This window comes from Rhinopithecus roxellana, chromosome 6 (assembly GCF_007565055.1).
Source record: "Rhinopithecus roxellana isolate Shanxi Qingling chromosome 6, ASM756505v1, whole genome shotgun sequence".
NCBI classification, from domain to species: Eukaryota; Metazoa; Chordata; class Mammalia; order Primates; family Cercopithecidae; genus Rhinopithecus; species Rhinopithecus roxellana.
In genome coordinates this window covers 153,442,807-153,451,101 of record NC_044554.1, presented here as the reverse complement: position 1 = coordinate 153,451,101, position 8,295 = coordinate 153,442,807, and the positions used below count along the sequence as shown (strand labels likewise).

Sequence of the window (8,295 nt, the reverse complement as noted above, 5' to 3'; positions counted from 1 at the left end):
ACTTGGGGAATAGTCATTTGACCAGCATCAGTCCATGACGTGAGTGAGGAAGAAAACGATGAAGTAACTGAGATCTGGGGAGTGTCTGATATGGCTATTTGACTTCTCTACTCTAACGAAGGTAGAAATTGATGTGTTGAAGTGGAATGCTGCCATAAAATTCCCCAAAATAGGAGGCATCAGCTGAATAGTTAAATGGCCACCAGTAAGAAAACCAAACCAGAAGCCAGAAAGACCATGATTGTTGCCACACAGAGAGGTAAAACATTTAAGAAAATTGTTGTCTGCGATAACTGAGGGGATGAGTCACATGCCTTCTGACTCTGGACATGATTAGAAAGCATTTTAGCTATTCATAGTGGTAATCTGCATTGGCTATTATGGGCTGCAGTTAACAAGGTAAGGTTCTAAAAAGATGAGCTCCAGGAAGAATTGGTAGATTAACAAGCAGAAATGAAAGAGAATAGTTATAGAAAAGGTTTAAAAATTTGCCAGGGTTAGAAAAACCAAATAACAAAAGATAAAGTTTAGAAATGTTTGAGTGATGTTATTTCTCAAACTATTAATAAATAGTAACTGGTTTAATAATAATAGTAAACCTATTAATATTTTGCAAGGTATGTTCTTCCCACAGATTGCTCCAGATAGCCTCAAGGTAGCAGCCATGAGATTGAGAGAAGGAGAAGTATGGGACGAGGGAAAAATAGAAATACGTGGACATGAAAAACTAGGCTGACCAATAAATCGAAAGCCCAGGTTCCAGGGAACTCCTCATCTCTGGTTAAATCAGGAAGCGTGTTCACCCTGTAAAAAGCCCATGTCTAGGAAAGCACTTTAGGTCTGGCTACTGACACAGGGCACAGTAATGAAGTGGGAGGGGAATCACTGGAAGCAAATCAATTATAAGTCTACTAAGCTTTTTTTATTATAAAAAATATAAAATATTTCATGAATTTGCATGTCATCCTTGCTCAAGAGCCATGTTAATCTTCTCTGGTTCCAATTGTAGTTTATATGCTGACAAAGCAAGCACTATCTACTAAGTTTTTGAGGAAACCATATTGCTAGAGAAACTGCAAAGGAAAGCAGAGGTTTAGAAGTTAGTCCCACTCATTTTATATCCTGGCTCCACTGCCCTCTAGCTAGGTAATGCTGGGAATGTTTCTCAACTCCTCTGATCTTCAGTTTCCTCCACTATAAAATGGAACCTATAAGACCCACTACTTAGGGCAGGAATAAAATCAATAGCATGTGAAATACCTAGTTCAGTGTCTGGTACATATCGGTGCTCAATAAACCTGCAATTCCTTCCTTTCCCTTTCCTACCCACATGCTATCCTCAGGGTGGAACACACAGATGATTCTTTCTCGTGCCCTGCCTGCCTCAGTACATTTCTGGATGTATGCATCGAGACTCCCTGACTTACGATTACATGAACTCCATAGCAAGCATCTTTGACTGGGTTAGTGCAAATCCCTCAAATAATGCCCCAGTTCTCTTCTACCGCAGACTCCACTGAATTAAGAAAGAAGGCAACAGAATGGAAAGAGCATTCAACTTGGTGTCAAGTCCTGGGTACAGATCTCTTTTCCAGCCTGTGCACTGTGGGTTAAGTTAGAAATCTCTCTAAACCTCAGTTTACTCATATGGAAAATGTCAGTTATAGCTTCCACGAAAGAACTTTGTGACATAAAAAAACCTAGCACAAATATAAGGTATTTCAGCATGCTTCCAGGATATCTTTGCTTATTCTTATTGTTCTCTGTGTTAGTCCTGCCAAAAAGCCTTGTGCCCCATGTGTCTTCTCCCAGACCTACCGAGTTTGTAAGGCAAGGTAGGTGCTTTGGGCAGGCATCCATCCATGGCATCCCTTCATCTATCTTTGCTCATGTTCAAGAATGTTTTGGTTTCAATGCGCGCTGCTTTAAAATAGCCTCATCCGGGCAGAGCACAGGGAGAAAGTTCTATTTTCCTGTAAGATTCTTTTTGAACATTTGTTTCAATTCATCCACCAATTCCAATGTGCTTCATATATTTCAGTGAAGGTTTAGTGAAGTCTTATCCCAATTCTATGCTGGCCATTTTACAAATAGAAAATCCTAAAAGTTAATATAGCAGATATGAAATACAATGCATGGATAAGGTATCTGAGATATTGTTACCAGGGGAGTCATCTGTTTGAGTTTTCTGACTTGACTTAAAAAACCTAACCACCTTGATGTTTGTTTAAACTTGAATTTGATTCCATTAGGGCGTAACGTTACCATTGTCTCACTTATATGTTAACAGAGTTTTGTACATTTGAGAATGTATTTTCTTATAGTTGGCAGCTTTCGGACCTCTGCTTTATTTCTCAGCTGTCTACACTTGAGGCCACATTTTTGGACATCTACTTTTAATTTTCATGCCTTCTGCTTCTTTGGAACCAATTCATGTATCTCCTGTGAAGCTATATGGAAGCTCACTTAGGGGGCATGGTACAAATTTCCAAGGAAGAATACTGAATTTTGAAAAGAGAGTAAAATAACATTATGGGAATCTTATGTTCCAACTCTGCTCTGACTCATTAATTCTCTCTGTGTGTTGCCTCGATGATCCAAATACTCTACGTGCCTTCAAACAGGCTCCACTCTCCTGCATTCGGTTTGGTTCCTGGGCACTTTTCCTCTGCTGCCCAGGGAGTTTTCCCCAGTCCTTGGATTTTAACACAGTGTGAGCTCATGTTCACCTCCTTCTGCTCCTTCTTTTTTTCCTCTTGGGTCTCCTGAGCTAAATGAATCTGGCACAATTTATCTCATGTCTTATTGCAGCTGTTACCACTTTGCTCCAAAAATATTTTCCTCCAATTCAACTACTTTGTCACTCAGGCTTATTGTTATGTTGATACATTGTGCACTTCCGTGTCTCCTTAACATTTTCATGTGCTGTACACAACAGTAAATGCATTTGATGTCATGAAGCTGCAGTCCTGTGTGGGGGAAAAAAAAAATTTCTAAATTTGTCATTCTAAGTGAGTGCTTTGCAAGTCTATTCTACCATTATTTCATTTCTTTTGCTTCTGTTTAAGAAGCAAAGAATTGTATATTTCTGGGGACTCATGAAATTCTTTTATACAATGATATTCCAGAAGAAAAATGTTCATTTATCTGTTTCCTTTCTTTACTTTCTCACGTGTTTTCAAAAGCTTTGTTGACGTGCTGAGAATATATGCCATGAAACTTAGCAGGATTTATTTTAACTATCTTGAATCAGGGAAGCTTTAAACTCACCACTTTGAGAACAATTCCATAATCCATTAAGCTTTCACTGAGGGGAATTATATCAATTACCCTCAGTTTTAACTTTTCTAATTTCATTCTGTTATTTCTGGCTAGAAATTGGAGGAATTTTACCTTGCTGTTCGTTCATAAAATTTTAGAACCGGAAGGGAACTTAGAGAATGTCTTCTGCATCATCCTGACTTTTCAGACACCAGCTACTCAGATAGCAGAGTGGATTGTCATTGTCACAAAACGAGCTGTAGCAGAACTGGAGCCAAAGCTCAGGTCTTCAGATTCCCGGCCCAGATCTGTGTCCTCTCTGATACCCAGGGATACACTGAGCATTTTCATGTGGTTTTTTTTGTCTAAGTTCTGTGAATTTTTTACCTTAGAATGTGTCATTTGGATGTGCCTCAGACTCACAAGGCCTTAATTGGTTTAATTCTGCTTTTCAGGGATAGGACATTTGAATAGACAGGGCTGAAGAGTATAGTTATTCATTTGTCTCAGCCACAAATGGCTCATTTTGGTGACCTGACCCAAGCACTATTCCTCATATACAGAAAGTTCTTTATAAATATTGTTGAAGAAGTGAATTAATGAAAAGAATCCCTTGTTTTACTCTTACGTTGTGAACTGCAAGGCAGGAAAAAGAAGAGAAAAAGATTTACTGCTGTCAGTGAAAATATAATCTTGAAGCTGAAAGCACAGGTGGAAATAACAGTGTAAGAAACCATATTTAATTGCCAGAATGAAAGTGCTGTAAAAGTTCAGAAATGCAAAACTAGTAGAACCAGGGCCTATAAAAATGTAAGGAGTGTGGATAGAGTAAACACCAGAATGTATTGTGTAAAATAGGGAATATGTCTGGAGTTTGGAAAGCATGTCTTTTGACAGATAAAATAATGAGAAATAAAGAGAAACACCACTTTCAACAGAGAAAATTGAGGGAAAACATTAGAAAGAGAAATAAAACATTAATTAATTTAAATACACTCATAAATAATCAATTCACAGTATTTAATGGTTCTTAAAAATATAAATCACTTTATTGTGTGGGTTTTAAGAGCATCTCACGAATGTGAGGCCTTCGTCTCACTGCTTAAATCTGCTAGGTAGGGAGAATAACTTATAACTTTCCCAATGAACTCTTTTAATAAAATCTAGATCCTCATTAATTCTTCTAAGTGAATTGGTAAAGGGAGTAAATACATTTCTTTACTATTGATTCAAAACATAAGGTGACTACTTAACTCAATAAATAATTTAGATTTTTTTCATTAATTAGGCACCTCCTGAGATAAGACTGAATATTAAACAGCCTCAGTACTGGCCGGGCGCGGTGGCTCATGCCTGTAATCCCAGCACTTTGGGAGGCCGAGGTGGGTGGATCATGAGGTTAGGAGATCGAGACCATCCTGGCTAACACGGTGAAACCCGGTCTCTATTAAAAACAAAACAAAACAAAACAAAAAATTAGCCGTGCATGGCGGGTGCCTGTAGTCCCAGCTCCCTGGGAGGCTGAGGCAGGAGAATGGCGTGAACCCTGGAGGTGGAGACTGCAGTGAGCCGAGATGGCGCCACTGCACTCCAGCCTGGGTGTCAGAGCTAGACTCTTGTCTCAAAAAAACAAAAACAAAAACAAAATTTTAAAAAGCATCAGCACTGAGGTTTTCACTTGCACTCCTTTAGAACTGGGCTTTGGGTTACACCTGAAGACATTACAAACCCTGCCTGTGGTGTTTACTTCGTTATTCCCATATGAAAAATGAAAATGTTTATCCCAATACCTGCTTCTGTTTGGGAATAGAGAAAAGACCTTGGTGAAACTCAGAATGCCTGCGCTTTGGTTCTGGCTATATATCTTAAACAATTAAATTAAACTTCTTGAGGCCACAATTTCCTCATGTGCTAAATTAGAACTATATTACAAGGCTACTTTCTGTCAGGATGCATGTATTAGGTATGGTTCTTAGATTTCAAGCAGCAAAGGAATTTATTGGAAGACAGTATTGGAATCTAAAAATAAGCCACATAACCAGGCTTCAGAAGAGATGACCCCGGAAGGTCTGAGGTTTAGAGGAGCAGGGGGCAACAGCTGCTTTCTTCAGGATGCTTTCATTGGGATGCATGTAGCTCCTTTGTCACACAACTTCAGGTGCAACTTTCTGAAATCGAGTGTCTGGAGGACACTCAATCCCTGGATAAGGGATGAGCCTCTAACCCAGGCTAGGCCTATCCAGTGCTCTCTCCCTAGAAGCTGAGTTTCAGGAAAAGGGGCTGGGAGAATAGGAAGGTAGTGATATATATTCCCAGGAAAGTCAAGTCTGTAGAGCTTAAGCACCAAGCACCAAGTCTGAGGTCTTATCTCCCACTGACTCTAACTTTTATTTTCTCCCCCAGGATACATATACTTTCACTAGAAACTATAATCAGATTTTGCTTTAGGGAGTTCTTCTTTCATCAGGTGAAGGCTTTGGAGATGCTTTAGTTATTTATTACTACAAAAAAGCAATCCCAAACTTGGTGAGAGTTCCCTGATCCCCTTCTCAGGATGTGCACGGGATGGGGGTGGCTCACCTATTGGATCACCCCGCTGCTCAAGCCCCTTGCTGGAGGGGGAGCATGCAGATGGACAGGTGAAGGAGCCAAAGTGGGCATGTGTTACAGTGTGCCCTTTTAGCTTTGTCCTTTGCAGACTGCTTGAGTGTTGACTAGCTCAATGGACCCTTTGCCTTTCTGTAAGGCAGAGGGCCAATGTGACAGCTTTCTGTGTCCAGAGCTCTTGTCCAGCTTCCCAGAAAAATCGGGTCACACACGGACTGGAAGGATGAATGCGGGAGGGTTTTTTTTTTTTTTTTTTTAATGGAGTCTCGCTCTGCTGCCCAGGCTGAAATGCAGAGGCGCCATCTCGGCTCACTACAACCTCCGCCTCCTGGGTTCAAACGATTCTTCCGCCTCAGCCTCCCAAATAGCTAGGATTACAGGCACGTACCACCACGTCCAGTTAATTTTTGTATTTTTAGTAGAGATGGGGTTTCACCACGCTGGTCTGGATCTCTTGACCTCGTGATCCGCCCACCTCGACCTCCCAAAGTGCTGGGATTACAGGTGTGAGCCCCTGCGCCCGGTCAAATGCAGGAGTTTTAAGGAGTGGCGGAGGTGGCTCTCAGCAGGATGGATGGGGAGCCAGAAGTGGGGAATGGAGTGGGAAAATGATTGTCCCCTGGAACCGTCCCCCATTGCCCTCCAGCCGAACTCCTCTCTGCGTTCAGATTTCCTCCTCTTCTCTCCTTCTCTGCAGCAGACTTCTGCCCATCTTCCTGCTTGTATCCTCCTCTCCCACCTGCTGGTCTGCTCTGGAGTCTGGGGTTTGGGGTTTATATGGGCACAGGATAGGGGGTGTGGCAGGTCAAATGAAGGCAGCTTTTTGGGCGCAAAGACAGGAATACCTGCTCTCATTGAGGCCCATAGTTATCTAGACTTGAGGGTGGGGCCTTTGCCAGGGAACTACCCTCTTCTACCCACTATTTCCCTATCTCCTGTTTATATCATTAGTGGTTGGAGACAAAAACCATGTCATTATTTATTATTATTTAAGTGAGGAATACGGGCAGGGCTCAGTGGGGACAGTTCATCTCTGCTTTTCATGGTGTCAGCTGAGGAGGCTCAACTGGGACTGGAGCATCCAAAACGGTCTCACTTACATTTTGGGGAGCTATAGATGAGCACAGGAGTCCCAAACCACATGTATGGTTAGGTTCTCCTGTTCTATCCTGTTTCCTCATCCCTTTAAACTAATCGCCATCTCAGGCTCTTCCTCTAGGGAACTCAGCCTAAGTTCCTGGGCCTCTATATTGTCAACTGTACATGAGAGAAGTTAGGCTAAATTGCCTGTTGAACTCCTTCCAGGTTTGAGGTATAAGGCTTGGGATTTCATGAATGACTCTTTCCTGCCCCCTCTCTCTTCCTCCCTGAGTGAAGGGGGAGTATTTCCCCAGATCCTGCAATCCACAATGTTGGTGGGCAGTAGAAAGTTCACAGACTTTCAAGTCACACAGATATAAATTTACTTTTAACCCTGGAGCCTAGCACCTGCTATTTAATTTCTCTGGGCCCCAATATTTTTGTCAGGAGAAATGGAGATATCTGTATCTATCTCAGAAAATTGTTATGAAAATTAACTGCAATAAAACATTTGCAGCACAAATAGAGGATCTGGTACATAGAAACTGTTTAATGAATATTATTCCTTTTCTCTCCTTTTGGCAAAAGGGGCCATCCTTCTGGGCTTTATTACATTCCCCTTGGGACAGAATAGATCAACGTTTTAGTACAATGCATTTTCCCATGATGTGGCTTGACATGTAATAGTGCTTAAATGATGTCCTTGGGGAGTACAGTGATTTGGTGTAAAGTGTCAACAGCTGAGATCTGACCTCACCTCTTAGGCCAGGGCTAAAGTAGGAACCCAAAACCCAAGATTCGCTAGTGTTTACAGAAATAAAAGTTATGAAATGTCAGTGTTTAGTTTCCAACAAAGTCACAGAATTCAATAAGGAAAATATATGAGAGAATGGATTTTCACCTTTTTCATATTCATTAAAAAAAAACACATAGACCATACCAATACCACCCTTACCTCAGTTTAAGCTGTGCTGGTTGGTATGGCTTGGTAGTGTTTCCACCCAAACTTCACCTTGAACTGTAGTTCCCTTAACCCCCATAGGAGGGACCAGGTGGAGACAATTGAATCATGGGGGTGGTTCCCCCATCCTGTTCTTGAGATAGTGAGTGAACTCTCACAGGATCTGTTGGTTTTATAAGGGGCTTCCCCTTTTGCTGAGCACTCATTCTTCTCCTTCCTGCCACCATGGGAAGAAAGGAGTGTTTGCTTCCCCTTTTGCCAAGATTTTTAAGTTTCCTGAGGCCTCCCCAGCCCTGTGGAACTGAGTCAATTAAACCTCTTTCCTTGATAAATTACCCATTCTTGGCTATGTTCTTATAGCAGTGGGAGAACAAACTAATATACTA

General features: G+C 41.4%; 1 non-coding gene across 1 annotated transcript; it reads right to left on the bottom strand.

The window, feature by feature from the left end:
- Positions 1–930: 930 nt before the first annotated feature.
- On the bottom strand, positions 931–1,033 carry LOC115898415. Its single transcript, XR_004058153.1, has one exon. It is a non-coding gene; the product is annotated as a U6 spliceosomal RNA (small nuclear RNA).
- Between the last annotated feature and the right edge of the window lie 7,262 nt (positions 1,034–8,295).